Here is a 24,718-nt window from a genome sequence, read left to right as displayed (position 1 = left end):
ATTTTAAATTGTCAAAAATCGTTAGAGCCACGATACAATAACAATTCCCCCGATTTATCGTCAAAAAATCGTAAATCGGGGGAAAGGGAGGGCGAGAAAACCGGCACCCTAAAACCCACCCCGACCCTTTAAAATAAATCACCCACCCTCCTGAAGCCCCCCAAATTGTTTTAAATTACCTGGGGTCCAGTGGGGGGGTCCCAGCGCGATCTCCCGCTCTCGGGCCACGGCTGCATTAAAAGAAATGGTGCTGGTGGCCCTTTGCCCTTACCATATGACAGGGCAAAGGTAGCGCCGGCGCCATTTTGGTTCCTGTCACCCGACATCACGAGTGCAAGAGATTGCTCCCGGACCCCCGCTGGACCCCCAGGGACTTTTGGCCAGCTTGGGGGGGCCTCCTGACCCCCACAAGACTTGCCAAAAGTCCAGCGGGGGTCCGGGAGCGACCTCCTCCACGCAGGCCGTATTGCCAATATTCAAAATGGCGCCGGCGCTACTTTTGCCCTCACTGACATAGTGAGGGCAAAAGTAGCGCCGGCGCCATTTAGACTTTTGCCCTCACTATGTCGACATAGTGAGGGCAAAAGTAGCGTGGGTGCCATTTTGAATATTGGCAATACGGCCCGCGTGCAGGAGGTCGCTCCCGGACCCCCGCTGGACTTTTGGCAAGTCTTGTGGGGGTCAGGAGGCCCCCCCAAGCTGGCCAAAAGTCCCTGGGGGTCCAGCGGGGGTCCGGGAGCGATCTCCTGCACTCGTGACGTCGGGTGACAGGAACCAAAATGGCGCCGGCGCTACCTTTGCCCTGTCATATGGTAAGGGCAAAGGGCCACCGGCACCATTTCTTTTATCGCAGCCGTGTCCAGAGAGTGGGAGATCGCGCCGGGACCCCCCCACTGGACACCAGGTAATTTAAAACATTTTGGGGGGCTTCGGGAGGGTCGGGGATTTATTTTAAAGGGTCGGGGTGGGTTTTAGGGTGCCGGTTTTCCCGCCCTCCCCCGATTTACGATTTTTTACAATTTAAAAAAAAACAAAAACCATGACGATCAGATTTCCCTCCCCCCCCAGCCAAAATCGATCATTAAGACGATCGATCACCCGATTCACATCCCTATTAGGCAGAGACCTAGAATGCCATAAATGAACTGGGTGGCATATGTGGATGCAAGGGTGCCATGTTTAAAAGTGTGGGAGTTGAGTGGTGGGAAGTGGAGTTCGTGGACCTGAGATGTGGATGTGTGGTTAGTGTGATTGCAAGCTAATGTTTGGGGTTATGGGCAGTGAACATTGTTTGGAGGAAGTAGGAGCGAGAGAGAGAGAGAGAGTCATGTGATAAGATGACATCACCACCTAGGGTGGCTGGCCCATCCTTCCACTAGCACTGTTAGTAGGGGAGAGGGGGGAGGGATTGGCAGTTTGGAGGATTTACACTTTAAATGTGATGGTATCATGCTGATCATAGTTAACTATTGCTGATATTTTTCATCTCTGGTATATTGCTTTTTGATTGTATGAGACAGTTTTGCTTGTGTGTCACTGTCATACCAATAAATAAAGTTTGAAAAAATTGGGCATTCATATCAACATATAAATATCTTTAGATCATGAAATGTCCTTTCACATTGTATACTGATATGATCTATAATCATCACACAATTGGATACAATTCTAAAAGTTTCTGTGAATAACATAGCCTTCCCTCTCTGTGGGGAAGATGTATTAAGAGCACATTGAAAATGTGTACTACATTTTTAGTGCTGATTTTTTTTTTTTACTTCTGATCTTGCAATGTAATAAGGTAATTATATGCACAGTGCAATATAGTTTAAAAAATAAAATAAAATCAATGCTGATCATTTAAAATGGGGTAAAACTGAAGTAAACTTTAGTTCCATGCTAGAATGGAAGTTTACTACTGCAGTAAATAGATGGCAACATTAACTTCCACATTAAAAGTCCTCTAAAATTGAAGTAAAGGGAAAAACCCCTTAAACACATTTTCTTGCAACTAATTGGCTGGAAAACATTATGGAAAATTTGCCAGGATTGAATTATCTCCCCTTCACTCAAGCTTGTTGAGTATGTCTTCTCAAAACAAAAATCCTGCCTTTTCTAGGATGTGCTTTATCAAGAATGAACACTGGTGGTTTTGGATTTGTTAGTGAGAGAAGAGAAGAGGCTTTTGGATTTGTGATTTCTGAGTGCTATGTTCTGGTGCTTCATGTCTAACCTATTTGTTTCCCTACCAATTTTGTCTTTTTTATTGTGCTATTGTATTTTTTATGGAAGATTGTTATCAGCACTGAGCAGAATCTTTTTTGGAAGAGGCAGAATATAGATTTTTTAATAAATAAATCTGCCGTAACTATCTTGCACAAATGGAGAAATTACTTATGTGATAATTTTGTTTTCCTTAGTGTAGATAGTAGAGATGTGATTCAGCTGAACCTTTTGGTTTGGCCTTCGTTATCGGCCCACCATGGTAAATTTTGTTTCCCGCGGTTCGGGCCAATTTTTTTTGTCTGTCCCGAAGCGAAAAAAATCCCCCACCCCAATCCTTCAGATTTAATTAATTGCAACCCCCCCCCACCCTACTGACCCCCCCAAAACTTGCCTAAAGAACCTGGTGGTCTAGTGGGGGTCCCGGGAGCGATCGCCCACTCTCGGGCCATCAGCTGCCAGTAAACAAAATGGTGCCAGTGGCCCTTTGCCCTTACCATGTGACAGGGCTATCGGTGTCATTGGCCGGCATCTTAAAAAATGGTGCAGGCCATCCATTGCTCCTACCATGTGACAGGGGCTGGCCAGTGGCACCGATAGCCCTGTCACATGGTAAGGGCAAATGGCCATTGGCACCATTTTGATTAGTGGCAGCCGACGTCCCGAGAGGGGGAGATCACTCCCGGGACCCTGCTGGACCACCAGGGACTTTCGGTAAGTTTTTTTTTTTTTTGGGGGGGGGAGTCGAGCAAGTCTTGGGGGGTTGTAATTAATTAAATTTGAAGGGTTGGGGTGGGTTTGTTGTTTCTTTTTATGTGCCCTTTCTCCCCCCCAAAAAAATGATAAGAAAACCACATGAAATTTTGTGGATTTTCCTATCGTTTCGCCGCCCCCCCCTTGAAACACGATGAAATAGGAAATATTGTCTATATTTCCTATTTCATCGCAAACAAATGCACATCCCTAGTAGATAGATGGACTCAGGACCAGTGGGTTATGTTCCTCTGCCAGCAGATGGAGATGGAGCAAGCTGATATCACAGTGTATATATATACTCCTGCAGTAACCCCAGTCTGCCAGTATTCTGTTCAAAAGCAAATGTGGACAGACTAGGAAAAAACTTGATAAAAAATGTGATTAAACACAAGCAACTATAACTGTACTCAACCAACAAGAAAACACTGAACTCTCAAAAGAATCTAGATACCCAATCTAGGGATCGGATGAACACTTACCAGCAATCCCTTGGGATACAGAACCCCACAGGAGGGCTGTTGACACACTCATATGGCAGCCAAGGGCAGGAAACTAAGTCCACCTGTTTGCACTAAGAAAAATTAATTATCAGGTATGCAAATTCTCCAATTCCTAGCATGTAGACAAATGACTCAGGACCAGTGTGTTGTACTAAAGCTACTCCCCAACAGGGTGGGAGGCTACCCACAGTCCAGTCAACACCACACGTGCAAAGGCTGCTTCCTACCAAGCCTGCACATCCAGATGATAAAACCTGGAAAAAGTGTGTAAAGAGAACCATGTCACAGCTCGGCAGATATTGACGGGAGACAACAATCAAACCTCCGCCCATGACACTGCCTGAGCCCTAGAGGCATGAGCCCGAACCTGAGTAGGCAATGGCTTCTCAGTATTCACATGCTTGGCCATGACCACGACCAGCTCCTTAATACAGCGAGCTATTGTAGCCCACAAAGCTGGAGCACCCTGCTTACTTGTGCCATAATAATGCCCCTGGAGTCACCTGAAGGAATGGCCCCCAGCAAGACAAGGCCTGCAGCTCAGAGATTCGATGTGCAGAACATATAGCCACCAGGAACACTGTCTTCAAGGTTAACAACCACAAGGAAAGGCTATGCAGCAGTTGGAATGTAGGGCCCACCAAAAAATCCAGCACCAAGTTAAGACTCCACAAGTGAACCAGTAACCACAAGGGATACCAAAGATGCTTTATTCGCCTCAAAAAATAGACCACATCAGAATAGGATGACAAGGAATCACCATTTACCGGGCCCCTAAAACAGGCAAGAGCTGAAACCTGCACCTTCAAAGAATTAAAAGCCAAACAGTTATTCAACCCATCTGCAAAAAATCCAGAATGTGCAGGATCTTAACTGAACAAGGAAGAACACCATGTTACTCATTCCAGGCCTCAAAAACTCTCCAAACCTGTATTTAGGCTAAGGAAGTGGAGAATTTTCGAGCGCGGAGTAAGGTGGCAATCACCTAGGAGGAATATCCACACTTTAACAGATGACTCCTCTAAAGAGCCAAACCACAAGACAGAACCGAGTCGGATCATCGTGAAGAACCTGACCCTGCTGTAACAGATCCATGTGCAGTGTGAGACGAAGGGGGGGTCTCCACCAGGAGCCTTTACAGATCCATATATCACAGATGCCTGGGCCAGTACGGTACCTCCAGGAGTACTAGCCCTCTGTGGCCATTGATTTTGCAAATTATCCTGCCCAGCAATGGTCATGGAGGAAAGGCATAAATCAAATCTGTCTTCCAGCCAGACCAGTATGAGAGCATCTATGCCCAGGGATCATGGATCTCTCCTGTGACTGTATAATCAAGGAACTTTTACATTGTGAGAAGTTACCAGCAGGTCTAGGAATGGAAGCCCCAACAATCCACAATCAGCTGAAATGACTCGGCGGACAACACCCATTCTTCTGGATCCAGACTCTCCCTGCTGAGACAATCCACTTTTATGTTGTCTTTTCCTGCAATGTGAAAGGCCGAGATCATCTGTATATGTCCTTCCACCCATTCCATAAGTTGGTCTATTTCCTGCAACACTTGCTGGCTCTTGGTTCCTCCCTGGTGATTGATAGAGGTCAATGTCATCACTTTGTCCAATACCATGCAGACCACCTGACCCTGCAGCCTGTGGCCGAGCTGCAAGCATGCCAATCGAACCACCCAGGCTTCAGGTGATTGATATTCCAGCAGGACTCTTTGGCATTCCAATGCCCTTGGACTGTCAGCTCCTGACAGAGAGCCCCCCAACCCTGGAGACTCACATGTATTGTGAGCACCACTTCCAGGGTTGCTGCCATCAAGTTGAGCACTTGTAGGTAGGACCAAACCATTGGGCATATAATTTTCATCAACTGACTCACCTGAGACATCAATTTATGAATCCAAACTTCCAGCAGGAAAATTTTGGCCTGCCATATCAAACTGACCCCCCAGATAGTCCAATGACTGGGATGGCTAAAGACTGCTTTTGGCCAGGTTCACCACCCAAGTGAACTCCTACAACAATGAGATCACCTTGTGAGTAACCAGGCAGCTCTCTTCCTGGTTCAAATCAGCCAGTCGTCCAAGTATGGGTGCACCAGGATCCATTCTCTTCTCAAAGCCACTACTCCTACCACCATAACCTTGGAAAAAGTTCTAGAAGTGGTGGCTAGACCAAAGGGCAGCGCCAAAAACTGATAATGGTACATCTATACCAAAAAACATAAAGCATGTTGGTGTTTCAAATGGATAGGAATATCAAGGTAGGCCTCGGACAGATCCAGAGAGTTCAGAAATTCCTCCAACTGCACTGCCATCATCACAGAGCTCAAGGTTTCCATGCGAAAATTAGTCACCTTCAAATGATGGTTGACTCTTTTGAGATCCAGGATGGGGCAAAAAGAACCATCATTCTTGGGCATAACAAAAGAAGTGGAATTTTGCCCCATGCTTTCTTGAGATATGGGCACCAGAACCACAGCCCTCAGCCTGAGGAACCTTTGAAGCATTAACACCACTGCCTGCTTCTTCTGAGGGAAGTGGCAAGGAGACACCATGAACACGTTGCAAGGATTACTGCCAAATTCCAGTGCATATCCTTCTTCTTTCACCTACAGGACCCACTGGTTTGATGTGATCTCAAACTACCTCTAATAAAAGAGACAGAGACATCCCCCTATTGCTTGATCCTGAAGGTGGGTGTTAGAATTTGTGAGTATGTGGGCCCTGGGCCGAGGTGACAGATGATACCACCCACAGGGAGGAGCCCCGTGAGCCTCACTGTCGGGAGGTGAGGTCTCAGCTAAGGGTGCGGAGAGCAACAGGTGCTGGAGAGAGAGAGTGGAGAGGAGAGTGCAGAAGAACTAGAGATGGTGACCCCAGGGGGTGGAGCCACAGGGAATCAGCACGAGGAGCTGATGTCAGTTCTAGCTAGAATGTCCTTGAGTCTTTATTAAAGAAGCAGCGTTACACTGCCCATGGAGTGGGAAGTGAAGCAGAAGGTCACACAGATGCTGAGGTGCCACAGGTCTGTGCAGTGGGGTATACCCATGAAGGAGTCCTCTGTATAGATGAATGGTGAAGGTCCATAGAGTGGGGTACACCGATGAGGGTTCCTCAGTAGGAGGGATGTGAATCATTTTTCTGACGGATGAAAATATCATACAATCTTTTCTCATCTGTCAGGAATCGGAGGGTCCCTGAAAGTGATAGGAAAATCCTAGAACATTTTCATGGGGTTATATTATCTTTTGGGGGGGGGGGGGGGGGGGGTGGGAAGAAAGGGCACACAAAAACAACCCCTTTAAATCCCCCACCTTCCCAAAGCACCTGGTGGTCCAGCAGGGATCTCCTGTTCTTGGCTGCCCCTGAAAAAGAGAGAGAGAGAGAGAGAGGCCATAATGTCCTTTCCCTAGATAAGTATTTGTATCCCTATGGGAGGCCCACCTAGTAACTCGAGGTGAGGTTTAGGTATTAGTGTAGGGGGTTAGGGGCCACTTTGACATTCAACGTGAGACGTACGAACAGAACAGTGGTCTCTTGTGAAGATTTGATGACCTACAGAGAGAGGAAACTCATCCAAAGATGAGATTTGGGCAATGTTCTCTCCACCTAGCTTGATGTCCATAGAGCTAGGTGGAGCTAGGTTGATGTCCATAGAGCTAGGTTGAGAGAACCTTGCACAAATATCATCTTGGAGTGAGTTTCCTCACTCCGAAGGTCATCAAATCTTCACAAGAGACCACTGTTCTGTTCGTACATCTCACGTTGAATGTCAAAGTGGACCCTAACCCCCTACACTAATTCCTAAACCTCACCTCGAGTTACTAGGTGGGCCACCCATAGGAGCATAAGAACATAAGAAAATGCCATACTGGGTCAGACCAAGGGTCCATCAAGCCCAGCATCCTGTTTCCAACAGTGGCCAATCCAGGCCACAAGAACCTGGCAAGTACCCAAAAACTAAGTCTATTCCATGTTACCGTTGCTAATGGCAGTGGCTATTCTCTAAGTGAACTTAATAGCAGGTAATGGACTTCTCATCCAAGAACTTATCCAATCCTTTTTTAAACACAGCTATACTAACTGCACTAACCACATCCTCTGGCAACAAATTCCAGAGTTTAATTGTGCGTTGAGTAAAAAAGAACTTTCTCCGATTAGTTTTAAATGTGCCCCATGCTAACTTCATGGAGTGCCCCCTAGTCTTTCTACTATCCGAAAGAGTAAATAACTGATTAACATCTACCCGTTCTAGACCTCTCATGATTTTAAACATCTCTATCATATCCCCCCTCAGTCGTCTCTTTTCCAAGCTGAAAAGTCCTAACCTCTTTAGTCTTTCCTCATAGGGGAGTTGTTCCATTGCCCTTATCATTTTGGTAGCCCTTCTCTGTACCTTCTCCATTGCAATTATATCTTTTTTGAGATCTGGCGACCAGAATTGTACACAGTATTGAAGGTGCGGTCTCACCATGGAACGATACAGAGGCATTATGTCATTTTCCGTTTTATTCACCATTCTCTTTCTAATAATTTCCAAAATTCTGTTTGCTTTTTTGACTGCCACAGCACACTGAACCGACAATTTCAATGTGTTATCCACTATGACACCTAGATCTCTTTCTTGGGTTGTAGCACCAAATATGGAACCCAACATTGTGTAATTATATCATGGGTTATTTTTCCCTATATGCATCACCTTGCACTTATCCACATTAAATTTCATCTGCCATTTGGATGCCCAATTTTCCAGTTTCACAAGGTCTTCCTGCAATTTATCACAATCTGCTTGTGATTTAACTACTCTGAACAATTTTGTGTCATCTGCAAATTTGATTATCTCACTCGTCATATTTCTTTCCAGATCATTTATAAATATATTGAAAAGTAAGGGTCCCAATACAGATCCCTGAGGCACTCCACTGTCCACTCCCTTCCACTGAGAAAATTGTCCATTTAATCCTACTCTCTGCTTCCTGTCTTTTAGCCAGTTTGCAATCCACAAAAGGACATCGCCACCTATCCCATGACTTTTTACTTTTCCTAGAAGCCTCTCATGAGGAACTTTGTCAAACGCCTTCTGAAAATCCAAGTATACTATATCTACCGGTTCACCTTTATCCACATGTTTATTAACTCCTTCAAAAAAGTGAAGCAGATTTGTGAGGCAAGACTTGACCTAGGTAAAGCCATGCTGACTTTGTTCCATTAAACCATGTCTTTCTATATGTTCTGTGATTTTGATGTTTATAATACTTTCCACTATTTTTCCTGGCACTGAAGTCAGGCTAACTGGTCTGTAGTTTCCCGGATCGCCCCTGGTGCCCTTTTTAAATATTGGGGTTATATTTGATATCCTCCAGTCTTCAGGTACAATGGATGATTTTAATGATAAATTACAAATTTTTCTGATAGGTCTGAAATTTCATTTTTTAGTTCCTTCAGAACTCTGGGGTGTATACCATCTGGTCCAGGTGATTTACTACTCTTCAGTTTGTCACTCAGGCCTACCACATCTTCTAGGTTCACCGTGATTTGGCTCAGTCCATCTGAATCATTACCCATGAAAACCTTCTCCATTACGGGTACCTCCCCAACATCCTCTTCAAGAAACACCGAAGCAAAGAAATCATTTAATCTTTCCGCAATGGCCTTATCTTCTTTAAGTGCCCCTTTAACCCCTCGATCATCTAACGGTCCAACTGACTCCCTCACAGGCTTCCTGCTTCGGATATATTTTAAAAAGTTTTTACTGTGAGTTTTTGCCTCTACGGCCAACTTCTTTTCAAATTCTCTCTTAGCCTGTCTAATACAAATACCTATCTAGGGAGAGGACATTATAGCTAGGCTTGCTCTTTCTCTCTCCTTCTCTCTCTCTCTCTCTCTCTCTGACTCTCTCCCAGGACCATTAGCAATGGTCCCCCAATAGCTGAATATAACAGGTATGGCACTTATCACAAAGTCTGAAAATGTTATCACAATTTGCACTAACTTAGCTCTTTGTAAAGGTAACTAGCGCAAATTGCAAAAAACTGTATATTAGCATAAAACACAGCCCTTTTACTATCGCATGCGATACTTATCGCATTTTGATAAATCCAGGCCTATGGCTCTTACAGGGAAATTTCTACACTGGATTTAAAAGATTAAAAAGCACCGAGAAGTTGGCCAGACTGCAGGCTGACCGGATAGGACAAAAATAGACAATTCCCCTGCAATAAGTTAGGAAATAGAAGACCACAGTCAAATTGCTCCTGTCCTTTGAAAAAGTAACATAAAATACACAACCTGTCTAAGCAAAATCCAAACTAAAATCCACACTCCTAAGAAGGTGCTTGGTGGTGATAAACTGCTAGAGCACACCATCTGTTGCTCCTACATGTGAAAGCAAAAGCCAAACCTCTCTTTACTGAATCTTTCTGAACCTCCCCATAATAGTTAGTGCATGCCTTCTGGTAAAGAAACCAGAGGTTCTTTACATCCTCCTCCCAGTTATTCCAAATTTGGGACATCACAAATTTACTTTACAAACAGTAGACAATGTAAAATAAATAAATACATGTTTTCCCATGGTTAATACTCATAAGAACATAAGAACATAAGAAAATGCCATACTGGGTCAGACCAAGGGTCCATCAAGCCCAGCATCCTGTTTCCAACAGTGGCCAATCCAGGCCATAAGAACCTGGCAAGTACCCAAAAACTAAGTCTATTCCATGTTACCATTGCTAATGGCAGTGGCTATTCTCTAAGGGGCGGATTTTAAAACCCCTGCGGCTTCCATTTTCCTATTAAAATATAAGATAGTAGACAAAGAGAGACAGAAGAAAATTAAATCATTTAGTTATGGCTGTAAGCAAAATATTTAGCAACCCTGGGTATAGTCGCTTCCGAGTCTATACACTGAAATATAAGATGAGGATAGTAATACTATATACATACATATATGAAACTGAAAAAGCTGGAAACCATCTTATAGGGTTGTTATTGTTTTTATTGTAAAGTAAACTGGTACGATAAGACCTGGTCTTGAGCATCGGTATATTAAAAGAATTTAAATAAATAAAGTATTTTTTCAATATTTTTAAAACAATTTCCCCAACAGTTTCTCTTCAAACAATTCCCAAAATTCAAATATACCTCCCTGAATAAATCCGATACTATATCCCCTAGAACATTATTATAAATCAAGGCAATGCAAGAAATGATTCATACTTTTCTGTGAAACATATACGCAAAGCCAGGTGCATGGAATAAAGTCCCAAATTCTTGGTAATACTTTGTCCAGTCCAGTGGTGTAAACACAATTAACTTTAACTCGCTCTCCTCCAGTAAGACCTTCTGTATCTTCAGTTCTCTTCATTGGTTTTAAAAGGTTTCCCTTAAATGAGTCCTGCAAGAAAACAGAGAAAACAGCACAAAATAACAACAAGCATAGCAGGCATGATATTAAACTTGTGCTTTACATCCAGTCCTTAGAGGTAGGTATAGCTTGTATTAGTATGCCATAGTTAACATTAAACAAAATTGTCTGAGGTAGATGATAGTACGGCAGCAAAACAGCATTTATCATCCCAGTACCAGAGGCACCTGCAGGAGCTCCAGCTGGCAATGGAATCACTTTCCTGCAGGGCGGTAGACAAGCTTGAAGTGACATTAAATTCCCAACCCTGTCCATACAGTGACTAGGGTTTGAGTGAGACCCCATTATAGCATCCACTTCTGTGATCTCCGAAGGAATAGAAGGTAAAATTGTGGTTATACAATGTCAAACCTCCTCTGGATCCAGCAACCCGGGAAAGTGTGGTAACCCACAAATGGGAGAGTCCTTCTCCATGGGGACTGGGTCGGTATATTCTTGGCATGTTTCATCTTCATAATCCAGTTTTAAACGTCCAGCCCTGGTGGGAAACTAAACCCCTCATTAATGGTGGATACCACTTGTTCATAGGAATTACCTCTGGTAGGGCCTGGTTCTACTCGTGTTCCATTGGCTTCAGTTAGGAATATGTTGGGGAGCATCCCCTTGCCCATGTTTCCATCACTGCCATACAGGGATCAAGTACTATCACCCGTTTAGCATCAGGACTATAAGGATATGGGTGGAGCGAGGGGCGAGAAGAGCTTTTTTCTTCTCCTAGTTTAACTTTTTTCTCAATCATAGCCTCTGTTCCTACCCAGAGAAAAAAGGAGCTCAAAATGATTCTTCCTCTCTGATCTAACTTTTAGTTTGGAAAAAAAAAAAAAGAGGAAGTTACTGTCCATCAATGCAGATTCCAGCTTAGGTAGGCTAAAAAATTCTTGACCTTCATTGGTCCTACTTCCTGACTTGTTATCTGTCCCTTACCATACCAGCACTGGGAAATCTAGGGTCAAGTGTGACCTCACTGGTTGTTAAGCACTGCTAGCTGCCTTTAGAAAAATAAGCCCTGAAGTTTTGCTTATTCCTTAGACATTAATGGGAACCAAAAACAAACACCAGCAAGAATTTTCATTAATTTTTGGGCACTGGCCATTTGTATTAATTTTCTACAAATGGAAACAATTTTTTCTGATTTTCCCCTAGATTCATCATTCTGCTATATTTATAACGACTGCATCATGGAAATGCCATGCTAATTAGGGGAAGGGGAGGAGGGTAGTCATGATTTGGGCAGGGTTAGGGTCCTGCAGCAGTGCCGGCGATAATGTTTTCCACATTACTGCTGGCAGCACCGCAGAAAATGACACCATCTTTTCCCGTGGTGCTATGGGGGCAATAGTGTGCAGAATGATGAGTCATAAAAAAAAAGGGGATAGGGGTGATAGTGGGCAGCCAGTTGTACTGCGGTAGTGTGGTTTTGCTCGCCACGGTGCGGCTACGCTGTGCACTATCATCCTCTTAGCATGTGATAATGGCCCATTGTAGAATAAAGAATGACCCTGTGGTTTGGTTTTATTTTGTTTGCATCAAAACTGTATGCCCCTATTTCTATGTTATCAATTTCCTTCCTTGTAGGCAGGCAGGGAACGCCTCTGTCTCATCTTCACTACATATACCATCGGAAAAAATAAAACATAAACAGTTTAAAATAACTTCTGGATGTTCACATTAAAGCATAAAACAGATTACTTTTTAGATTTTTTTATTATTGGAGAGAACTGTATTCAAGGCACAGTGAAGTTTCAGTGGCTGGGATGAGGTCCTAAATATTCATAGAGATCAATGTTTCTGAGCAACAATAGATCTGATACTGTAGCTATGATGAATGCAACAATTAAATGAACATGCTCCCAAAAGTCAAATCCGTCCTATTTTCTCTCTCCCTCTCTATCTCAATTCTCTCACGTTTCATACACCAGCGCTGAGGTAAGGTATTTTTTGTAATGTCCATCTGGAACCGAAGCCCCATAGCAGCTCGAGAACAAAGCATATGTGATGCACTATTGATTTTCTACCTCAGTAGCACAAAAACACTTGCTGTATGGAAAGTTTACTTTTCCAAGTCTTTGCCATATGGCATTTTTAATATTTGTGTAACACTTTTCATGCACTGTTTGTAGAGAAGTGAGTAATTTTAGTAAACCATATGAAGAACATAGACAACAGAAATAGTCCTCAGATCAGATTCAGGGATTTAAAAAAATATAATCCTTTGCAACTACAGCACAACAAAAGTTGACTCCCATTGTATTAAATGTATGCAGATACAAAGAGGACAGGTGTCCCGTGTCTTGATTTATGCTACATGAAAGCCCTGTCAGTCAAGCTGCTTGCTATACTGGCATTTTTTATTCAGTAAAACAAAGGCTCCATAGAAGGTATGGTATATTCTTTCACCAATTCAATAGCTGGACAGAGCATTGCAGTCCTGTGATCCTGCATAACAGGCATTTCATCTTCTGGAAGGCTTTTTCAAAATAGGGAGATTTCCAGCAAAAAATGATTTTTATATTGTTGAGACATTAATATAATAAAACCCATCAAGCTTTATATAATTAATTTATATTCCACCTTTTGAGACTGGTCAGCCACTTCAAAACAGATTATAGGCATTTCCCTATCCCCAGAGGACTTACTGTCTAAGGGCCTCATTTACTAAGCTGCGGTAAAGTAGAGATATTAATGTATAGTCATTTCCTAAAAATGCCACACATTAATAGCAGGACTTTCCACCTCATTCACCACACAAAAAGAAGCGCAGCTATGAAAATAGCACACCGTACATTATTGTTTTGCATCATGTAAAATGGTAAAGTACCGTGCAGTGTGATATTTAAGTATCAAGTGGCGTGATTAATTATTTTACCGCTTTGTTCAGCATTTCCTTGTGCTATAAAAGCCTGTTGGCCAAGCATTGGAGGAAGGAGTGGCGAGAGAGTGGAGAAATTGAATGTTTTTTGTATTACCTTTATCCATTTTCCTCTGTGTTTATCTTTACCATTGTCTGTTGTCTATATCTGTCTGTAAAAGAAGCCTGTTTTTAAAGTTTCTATCTTGTTGTCTGTCTTGCTTTGAGTCTGTAAAGGAAGACTGTGTGTGCGTGCTAGGAATGAAGATGGTGAGTGGCAGGGGGAGATAGCAAGCATGACAGGCGCGTGTGTGGGGTTGAGTAAAGAAAGGGATGAGAGAGGAGCTGAAGGACAGATGAGGAGTGCAGGCCAGGAGTGGGTGAAGGAGGAGGTAGGCCAGAATGATAGTGGACTCAGAAGTAGCACGGAGCAACAGGAAAGGCATAGAGATGGGAGCTACGTTAGTGTTAACGGAAGGAGGGAGGCAGTGAAAGGAAGGCAGGAAAGTGAGAAGAAAGGAGCAAGACAGGAGAGGGCAAAAGAGAGAGTGGAAGGAGAGGTGCAGGAAGAGGGGGAGGTAGGGATGGGAGCTAGGAAATGGGGTGAGTGTCAGGAAGGCAGGAAACTGACCACCCAGAAGGCAACAGCCCCAAGGGAAGAAAAGGTTGCATTTCTGCAAGTTTAATCGAGGATAAAAGTTGCACCAGGTTTTTATTTTTTTCACTGTTGTAATGGATTTTTGTAACAATAAAAATATTTTTTGTGTGTTGGGTTTGGAGTTGTTCAATTTAATCAGTTTGGGTTAGAGTCTTTGCATGAGTGTTAATGTTTTGTCATTTTTAAGTATTAGGGATGTGCATCGGGTGCCCGATCGTTTGCACTTTCAGGTTTGTGTGGCTGTGGGAAAATCTAATTTTCCCGCAGATTGGCATTTTTTTTTTTAGTAAAAAATAATTTTTCAGGTTAGTGCGCGCTAACAAAAACTAACAAAAATAAACATTTTTTTTGTTAGTGCATGCTATCGTGAGTTAGCATGCACTAAGCGGAAAAAAAGGTCCTCACGAAAAATCAGGGAAAATGTGATTGTTTTTCAATTTTACCGATATATAATGAATTAAGAAATATCATACGATATTTTAATTAGTTATAAAAATTATTCACATCCCTATGAAGTATACAACAATTTGAACATTTGTTCAGTGCCTTAAGAGGTCTAGAATGGGTAAATGTGAATCAGTTATTTATTCTTTTGGATAATAGAAGGACTAGGGGGCACTCCATGAAGTTAGCAAGTAGCACATTGAAACAAATCGGAGAAAATTATTTTTTACTCAATGCACAATTAAGCTCTGGAATTTGTTGCCAGGGGATGTGGTTAGTGCAATTAGTGTAGCTGGGTTTAAAAAAGGTTTGGTTAAGTTCTTGGAGGAGAAGTCCATTAACTGGTATTAATCAATTTGACTTAGGGATTAGCCAGCTAGTGCTATTACTGGCATCAGTAGCATGGGATAGACTTAGTTTTTAGGTACTTGCCAGGGACTTGTAACCTGGATTGACCACTGTTGGAAACAGTATGCTGGGCTTGATAGACCCTTGGTCTGACCCAGTATGGCAATTTCATATGATGAAAATGAACTACTCATTAAGGAAATCCTTGCCATTTGGGCAGCAGGCAGTCAAAACATCAAATGCGACAGAGACCCACAACTAGTCCAGCATCGTTCTGAAGATAGCCAGCCAGAGTGGAGACAGACAGAGCAGTGAGCAGGTGGCACACCAGTTTACAGATATGAAGGCCAGTCTGAAGATAAGATCACAAGGATCTCTAAATATGAGAAAGAGACAAGAAAACATGCACTGTGCCCCATCACCCTTATACCTATGGAGCAGTGCTTATGAGATTGACTGGGTCCTGATGGTTTTGAAGGAGTGGTACAGGATCCCAACACTGCTAATGACAAGATAACAGGTAAATATTTTGGAAGTGTCTGGTGAGGGTCTGCAACCTGACATTACAAGTTATAAGATTTTCACCTTTTGTTTGAGAAAAGCGAGAGTTTTATAACATGTCTCATAGTGTTGGCCACTTGACATATTTCTTCTGCTTCCTTTCACAGGACTCAGTACCCACCAGCCCATACAGGTGACAGTGCAGGAGGAGCAGCATAAAGAGCAGAAGGGAGAGGATGTCGCAGAAGAGCCAGAAACTGGGAAACTGTCTTTCTCAAGGCTTATTCCTGATCAGTCAAGGGATCCTGACAGTCCTCCAGTGCTGAGAGCTACTCACACAGCACATAATGTGCAGCTGGAGGAATCCCAAGCAGTAGGACGAACAGAAGGGGCAGCAGCACAGCTTTCAACAGTTGATGTAGTGCACACCTTGCCACCAGAGTCACCACCAGCTTTATAAACAACTCACCCAGAACCACATACATCCACACATCACCTAATATCAATGTGGCCAGGTTACAGAAAGCAGCATGCTTCGAAATGACCTAACTGATATATGCCATGAGAGACAAAAGATATGACAGGGCCAGCAGAAGCACACCCAGGCAGTGAAGTAGCAAATGATCACACTGTCACAGGGCCTGAGCAATATGATGGCAGCAGTCAATAATCTGAATACTCCATCCTGCAGGAAATACAGGTATTTCAGCAGGCAGCCCTGGTCTGGCATCTACCCTGACTACCATATGTAGGAATATTTTCAGGTTTTGGAGCTGTAGCTAGAGTAGAGGGACAGAGAAGCACCCATCTAAGAGGCCCACAAGAGAGATACCCTTCCAAAGGGTTTTCTGTGCAAAATTATTCTAGCAGATGGTCTAACCTTGGATGAAGACTCCCTGTATATGGGTGATAGTGTTGTGTCCACTGGTCATCGATGGCTTCGCCCCGTTTGCCTCACCTTATTCACAGCTCCTCCCGCTTACCTGGCAAAGATGGCTACTGCAGCGTCGTCAAGCTGACCTCTCTGGCATCCCCAGAATGGCTATGGTGCAGCCTTCCACCATTGCTCTTCCCAGGTACCTACTAGGGTGCGCGCATGCGTGCAACCCACGTCTTTGGCTTGAACCTCGAGGGCATTCCCTCATGCTGACATCACACCATCCGGATATATTACCTTCATTCATTTGCTAGCTCCCCGAGGACAGAGGGCTCCTCGGGGGCCCTCTGCTTTATTTCAGGTGCCTGACAGGGAATAGGTATTCGCTCCTTGAGGGCCTGCTCTCCCTGCCTCAGTGTCTGTTCATTCTACAACAGATCTGGTGGAATTGCATATCAACAGCAAACACCTAGTGAGTGCTCTAACTCTCAGTCTATCTCATCCACAGTATCTCCTCACTGGGAGACCTGCTGCAGAACCTCCTGACGTCACCAAGGAGAAAAGGGCTCCCTCTGCCGAGGTCCCTGAGAATACAACCACAAACTGCCTCACTACTGCCACCTCTGGTGGATATCTTCAAGCTGTACAATAAAGAACTAACCTGTGTTTTGTGCGTACGAGTCTTGCCCAGTGCTGTGGCTCCTCACGGGGCTCCTCCCCATGGGTGTGGTCATCTCCACAGCACCCAAGGATCCACAAAACACACGTTATCATAACAGATTGCTAACTCCATGGATCTGGTTCAGCTCACTGTGTTACAGGCCATTCCAGGCCTGGCTCAGTGGATCTCCAAACAGCAGACTGCACTGGAAGGACTGACCGCTGCATTTAATCTACTGCACACACAGATGAACTTGCCTTCCACCTCAGGTAAAGAAGCTAAACTGTCTGAGGTGACGGTCAAGACTACTGTGCCTCTAGCAGCTCCCACCCGCTTCTCGAGAGAAGTATGGAGATGCTGAGACTTCATTAACCAGTGCTGCATGCACTTTGCATTACAACCTGGACACTTTCCCAAAGCCTATGCCAAGACTAACTACATTCTGTCATATCTTGATGGACGAGCATTGTCTTGGGCCTCTTCGTGTGGGAGTGCAAGGATCCAATCCTTCATGACCTTGAAGGATTTCTCGAACTGTTTAAGTCAGTTTTCGATGATCCTGCCCAGTATACCATTGCAGGATCTTCTTTGGTTCACCTGAAGCAAGGGAACAAACTGCTTGCTGACTTCACTATCGAATTCAAGGCATTGGCATCTGAATTATCCTGGGACCCAAGGTGCCTGAAGACCCTCTTCTTTGAAGGACTGAGCCCTCATCTGAAAGACGAATTCATCGCTCGTGAGATGCCTGAGACCTTGGCTGAACTAGTGAAATTGGCAACAAGGATCGATAGCCAACTTCGCGATAAGGTTCAAGAGACCAAGACTCCCAGAAGACCCTTCCTGAGTGAATCTCGAGTTAAGTCCACACCCAGGCCTGCTCCTCCGGTCCCAGCAGCCCACGAAGAAGAACCTATGCAGTTAGGCCACAGCCATCTGACTTCAAAAGAGAGAAGAACGCGGAAGAAATTGGGGTTGTGTATGTAATGTGTATGTAATGTGGACAAGCGGGTCATGCTGTCCAAAATTGCGCTATATGTCCGGGAAACTGGCAAACCAGTACTGTGGGAGGACTCTTCTTAGGTCTCACCACAACTTCTCCTCTGCTCTCTCTCCCTATATCCTTGATCTGCGGACATCTAGGGTACCAGACTCTTGCCCTAGTGGACTCCGGGACAGGAGGCAATTTCATTCTGCAATGATTAGTGGAGCACCTATGGATCCCCACTTCCACCATGAAGCCTCCACTATTTCTTTCGCCCATCCATGGAGAGCCCTTACCGGGAGAAGTAACTCTTCATACCGAACCAGTGTGTCTATGGACCGGTGCCCTCCATTCTGAGACCATCTCCTTCTTTGTTTTAGAGAAGATCATGCACCCTATAGTACTGGGATTACCTTGGCTGCAGCAGCATATGCCTCAATCAATTGGGCTACACTGGAACTGTCTAGATGGGGCCCAGACTGCCATGATAAATGTCTGATGGAGGTAGCTCTGTTACCCTGTATGCCTACTACACCAGTGATGTCAGGGTTGCCGCCTCAATATGCATCTTTACAAGATGTCTTTTCAAAAGAAGCTGCAGATGTACTTCCACCTCACAGACCCTATGACTGCACTATTAATCTAAAGCCTAATACGGACCCACCCAAGGGTAGGGTGTACCCCCTGTCCATGGCAGAAAATAAAGCCATGTCTGAAAATATTCAGGAGAATCTCCAAAAAGGCTTCATAAGAGCATCCAAGTCCCCTGCTGGCGCAGGCTTTTTCTTTGTGGGCAAAAAGGATGGTACATTACATCCATGTATAGACTACAGGGGTCTCAATGAAATAACAATAAAGGATTGTTACCCCCTGCCTCTGATTTCAGAGCTATTTGACAGACTACAAGGAGCTCAAATCTTTTCCAAACTGAATCTGAAAGGAGCCTACAATTTACTTCGCATTCGAGAAGGCGATGAGTGGAAGATGGCCTTCAACACTCGGGACAGCCACTTTGAGTATCTAGTGATGCCCTTCGGCCTGTGCAATGCCCCGGCTGTCTTTCAAAATTTAATGAACGGCATTTTCCTGGATCTCCGCTATAAGTGTGTTGCTGTTTACTTGGATGACATACTGATATTCTCGCAAGACATGACCACTCATCGGGAGGATGTTAAGAGAGTACTACAGAGACTCCGGGATAACCATCTCTACGCCAAGCTATCCAAATGTGAATTTCACAATGAGTCATTGCCTTTCTTAGGCTACATCGTTTCCAATCAAGGCTTCCAAATGGAACCACAAAAGCTAGAGAGTATCAAGAAATGGGCACAATTAATCAGGTTAAAAGCTCTCAGATGCTTCTTAGGTTTCAGCAACTATTACAGGACTTTCATCAAGAATTACTCTTCATTTACAGTACTGCTTACAGCCATGACAAAGATAGGTGCCAATGTTGCTAATTGGTCTCCAGAGGCTAAAGCTGCATTCCAGAAACTAAAAGATGCCTTTTCCAGCAAGCCGTATCTTCGACACCCAGACACCTCCAAGCCTTTCATCGTGGGGGTTGATGCCTCAAACGTTGGCATAGGGGCCGTATTAAGCCAGGCTGGTGATTTGAAAGTTCCACAACCATGCTCATTCTTCTCCCGCCACTTCTCTTCTGCAGAGAAAAACTACGGAATAGGACATAAGGAGCTTCTGGCTATTAAGATGGCATGCGAAGAATGTCGACCTTGGCTCGAAGGAGTGCAACATCAAGTAACGGTCTTCACAGACCATAAGAAGCTGGAGTACCTCCACCATGCACAGAGCCTGAATCATAGACAAGCAAGATAGTCTCTGTTTTTTCAACAGATTCAACTTTGTGCTCAAGTACTGCCCTGGAGATAAGAATATCAGAGCTGACGCTTTATCTCGCTCATTCCTCTCCGAGGACTTACCTGAAGGACTGCAACACATCATTGACCCAGAGAAGGTCATATTGGCAGCTACCCACTCTGTACCTGCAGGAAATACTATCGTATCTAAGAACCTCAGCAAGAAGTAATTGGCTTGGGCCCACAACTCTAAACTTTCAGGACATCCTGGCCAGCGTAGAACCCTGTCTAAACTTCAAACCTATAACTGGTGGCCCACCATGAAGGAAAACACATTCTACTATGCGCTAAACAGAAGACACCGCCTGGTCGTCCATGGGTCTACTCCAACCCTTGCCAGTGCCAGAACAACCATGAACACATATCGCCACAGACTTCGTGGTTGATTTACCATCTTCAGGAGGGAACAACACTATTTGGGTAACCGTAGATCGGTTATCGAAGTTGGCTCATTTTGTGGCTCTCCCAGGCTTACCCACCACCATGGAGCTTGCCAGGCTATTCATTACGCACATCTTCCACCTGCATGACTTGCCTAAGCACATAGTCTCCGATCGAGGAGCCCAATTCACAGCTAACTTCTGGAAGGCATTATGTAAGAAGTTTGATATTGCCCTCAACTTCACATCCGCATACCACCCACAATCCAATGGACAAACAGAGAGGATGAACAGGACTCTCAAAAGTTCATTCGTGCCTACGTGAACACTCGCCAGAATGATTGGAGTGAACTGTTCCCTGGGCAGAATTTGCCATTAATTCTCATCCAGCAACATCCACTGGATCAACACCATTCGAAATGGTCTACGGACGACTACCACTGCCACCACTGCCACTTCTGTTAACAGTGTCATCGGCAGTTCAATCTACTGCCAAAGATATCCAACAACTTTGGACTCAGACAAAAGAGATGCTTACTAAAGTGGGACTTCGAGCAAAGAAAGGATATAGTGCTCATCACTGCAAGGCCCAGACTTCAAGCCCAGTGCTGTGGCTCCTCACGGGGCTCCTCCCCATGGGCGTGGTCATCTCCACAGCACCCAAGGATCCACAAAACACACATTATCATAACAGATGGAAAGCTGCCTCCTGGGTCAGACATGGCTGAAGGGTCCCTGTGCCTGGTGGTTGAAGGCTTCCTATGGGGACCAACCCTGGCTGATGAGTATCAGTGCCAAGGTGATGGTCGTATGCGTGCTGGGCAACCCAGGCAGAAGAGTCCCTATGCTTGGGCTATTTGGATAACTGTCCTGAATGAGAAGGGTGAAATGTGCCTCCTTCTGGACTTTGCTTGACCTAGCCAAACATGCTATCTGTAGTTCTACTGGTAGAGAAGCTAACAATCTAATGAATGAAGGACTCTATAGCTGTGTGTGTGGTGGACAGACATTATATATTGAGGTGTTTCTTGATTGCTTGCCACACACTTCTAGACTGTATTGGGTGGGGTGTTTCTCATTTGGCTGCCTGTCCCACATTTCTGGACTGTATTTGGTGAGGTGATTCTCACTTTACTGCCTGCTCTATGTCTCTGGACTGTATTGGGTTATTTCTCACATGGCTGGCTGCCCCATACCTCTGGATTGTAACTAGATTGACTGTATTGGGTTTTGAAATCCTGACCCTATGGACTAATACCATCATCTGGTCATGGTGCTTGTGTTTTATAAGATGGGGTTGGCACCTCCACTTAATGTTATTTTTGTTTTATGCTCACCTGTGTGCTCAAGGATAAGATATCTTGTTTGCAATGGTGGTTTGGCTCTGTGGGTCTCTTGTTGTTGTTTGTTATCTATGGCATAAGACCTCTAATGGTATCATCAGACCTTAGCTTTTGTCACTTGTCCTTGTCCTTTATCTGAATTGTATTCTGTATTGTATTCTCCAAAAGAAGAACTGAAAAAGTACTTGGTTTTCTTGAAACGTGGTGCCATTAAAAAGGCAATATTTTTTTACTGAAATGTTTAGTCTTATGTATTATTCATTAGTGCTAAGATGTCATATCAATGTCTCAGTGCTCTTGGTTTTTGGAGCATCCCTTTCACAGAATCTCTGTTTCTCTGCCCTTAATCTAACATCTCATTTACTTCTCTTTCATGTGATTCATGTCCCTTTTAATATGCATTCTAATACTTTCTGAGAGGACAATAGTTTGGCTTGAAGATGTAGGCCTCTCTTTCAGCATGGGGGAGCAGAGTATGCCACCATAAATGCTGCCACTTGGATCTAACTATGCCTGTGGGGCCACCATCAGCTTCAGAGTCCCTGGTTCATGTTTTGAAGCCTTCATCTAAAATTTTATATTTCTTCCTTGCTCTAAAGATCATACACTCTGAAACACTGTAGGCCCTTAGCATTTGCTGCCAAGGTCTTAAGCACGGTAAGACTTACTCAAGGTCCAATTCAGCATTTGCCTCTCTCTCAAGAATCTGATGTGAGCATGAACATGGCTGCAAATGGCTCACAGCATCTGGAAAAGGTCACATGGAACATGTCTCTATGCTGACAGCAGCTTGGAAGGAGCCAGAAACCATGAAATGCAGGGAGCTCAGTAGTTTCACAAGACCTGATATGGTATGGGACGTGGCTCTGTCTGGATCAAGTTCTGTTTGAGCTCCTCATATAAAGGCATGATGACCAAGGAGCTCAAACAATGCCTCCTGATCACCTCCTCCTCTAGACGATCCAGTAATGTAATACGGGCACAAAATATTCACTCCTGGCGGGCCTCCCAGGTGGTGATTCTGTCTGAGACCCCTTCTTCACCACTGTTCCATGTCTTCCCCCTGCACTGGCTCTGGCATCATTGGCATATTTACCTCCCTTCCCTCTCTTTGCTGCTGGTTTGCCACCCGAAGCACCATTGTGCCAAAAGTACACTATAGTGGCACAAATATTTTGCCAGAAAGGAAGTTTGCCCAGATAGGAAGGTGATTTAATTGGCCTGGTATTAAATATGTATGTCTGAAGGGTATGGAAAAATTATATATTGTGGAATTGACTGCTTTCATATGATGTTTTAGCTCTATCCCAAATAAATACAATTCAGTAACTGTAGTAGTTTTTTTTTTTTTCTGTGAGAAGTAGAGGAACTTCTTCATCTGTGCATAACTGGCATGAGAATTCCCTATATGCGTAAAAATTAGTGTTAAAGTTTTTATTCCTGATATTGCAAATACCACGTGGTGTGATAAAATACCACACATTATATGCTTTTTATTGCATGCTAAGTTTGATTAACCTTAACTTTGTAAATTAAGTCCTAAGGGGCGGATTTTAAAAGGCCCGCGTGCACCGGCGTGCCTATTTTGCATAGGACACCGGCGCGCGTAAAGCCCCGGGATGCGCGTAAGTCCCGGGGCTTTCGAAAAGGGGAGGGAGGGGGCGTGTCCGGGGGCGTTCCCGAAATGACGCGGCGTTTCGGGGGCGTGCCCCGGCGTTTCGGGGGCGGGCCCGGGGGCGTGGCGCCAGCCCGGGGGCGTGGTCAAGGCCTCCGGACCAGCCCCCAGGACTGGAGGATGGAGCGGGGCAGCCGGCGATGCTCGCAAAGTTACGCCTGCTTTCAGCAGGCGTAACTTTGCCAACAAAGGTAAGGGGAAGGGTTTAGATAGGGCCGGGGGGTGGGTTAGGTAGGGGAAGGTGGGGGGAGGGTGAAGAAAAGTTCCCTCCGAGGCCGCTCCGAAATCGGAGCGGCCTCGGAGGGAACATGCAGCTCGCACTGGGCTCGGCGCGCGCAGGTTGCACAAATGTGCACCCCCTTGCACGCGCCGACCCCGGATTTTATAAGATATGCACGGCTACGCACGTATCTTATAAAATCCAATGTACTTTTGTTCGCGCCTGGTGCGCGAACAAAAGTATGCGCTCACGCATTTTTTAAAAATCTGCCCCTAAGTGAGTAATTTTCAAAAGTATTTATGCACATAAGGACGATAACTTTCAAAGTGGTGCGCAGGCACACATGTGCATGTATTTGCTGACCCACGCCCAGAGATGTGGCTATTTAATAAAACATGCATGTAGCTGCATGTAGCGTAACTTTGCAAACAAAGGTAAGGGGAGGGGTTTAGATAGGGCCGCGGGGGTGGGTTAGGTAGGGGAAGGTGGGGGGAGGGTGAAGAAAAGTTCCCTCCGAGGCCGCTCCGAAATCGGAGCGGCCTCGGAGGGAACATGCAGCTCGCACTGGGCTCGGCGCGCGCAGGTTGCACAAATGTGCACCCCCATTGCGCGCACCGACCCCGGATTTTATAAGATATGCACGGCTACACGCGTATCTTATAAAATCCAACGTACTTTTGTTCGCGCCTGGTGCGCGAACAAAAGTACGCGCTCGCATATTTTTTAAAAATCTGCCCCTAAGTGAGTAATTTTCAAAAGTATTTATGCACATAAGGACAATAACTTTCAAAGTGGTGCGCAGGCACACATGTGCATGTATTTGCTGACCCACGCCCAGAGATGTGGCTATTTAATAAAACATGCATGTAGCTGCACACATGATATAAGAACATAAGAACATAAGAAAATGCCATACTGGGTCAGACCAAGGGTCCATCAAGCCCAGCATCCTGTTTCCAACAGTGGCCAATCCAGGCCATAAGAACCTGGCA

This window comes from Rhinatrema bivittatum, chromosome 2 (assembly GCF_901001135.1).
Source record: "Rhinatrema bivittatum chromosome 2, aRhiBiv1.1, whole genome shotgun sequence".
Taxonomy (NCBI): Eukaryota; Metazoa; Chordata; class Amphibia; order Gymnophiona; family Rhinatrematidae; genus Rhinatrema; species Rhinatrema bivittatum.
This window is presented reverse-complemented; position numbering follows the sequence as displayed.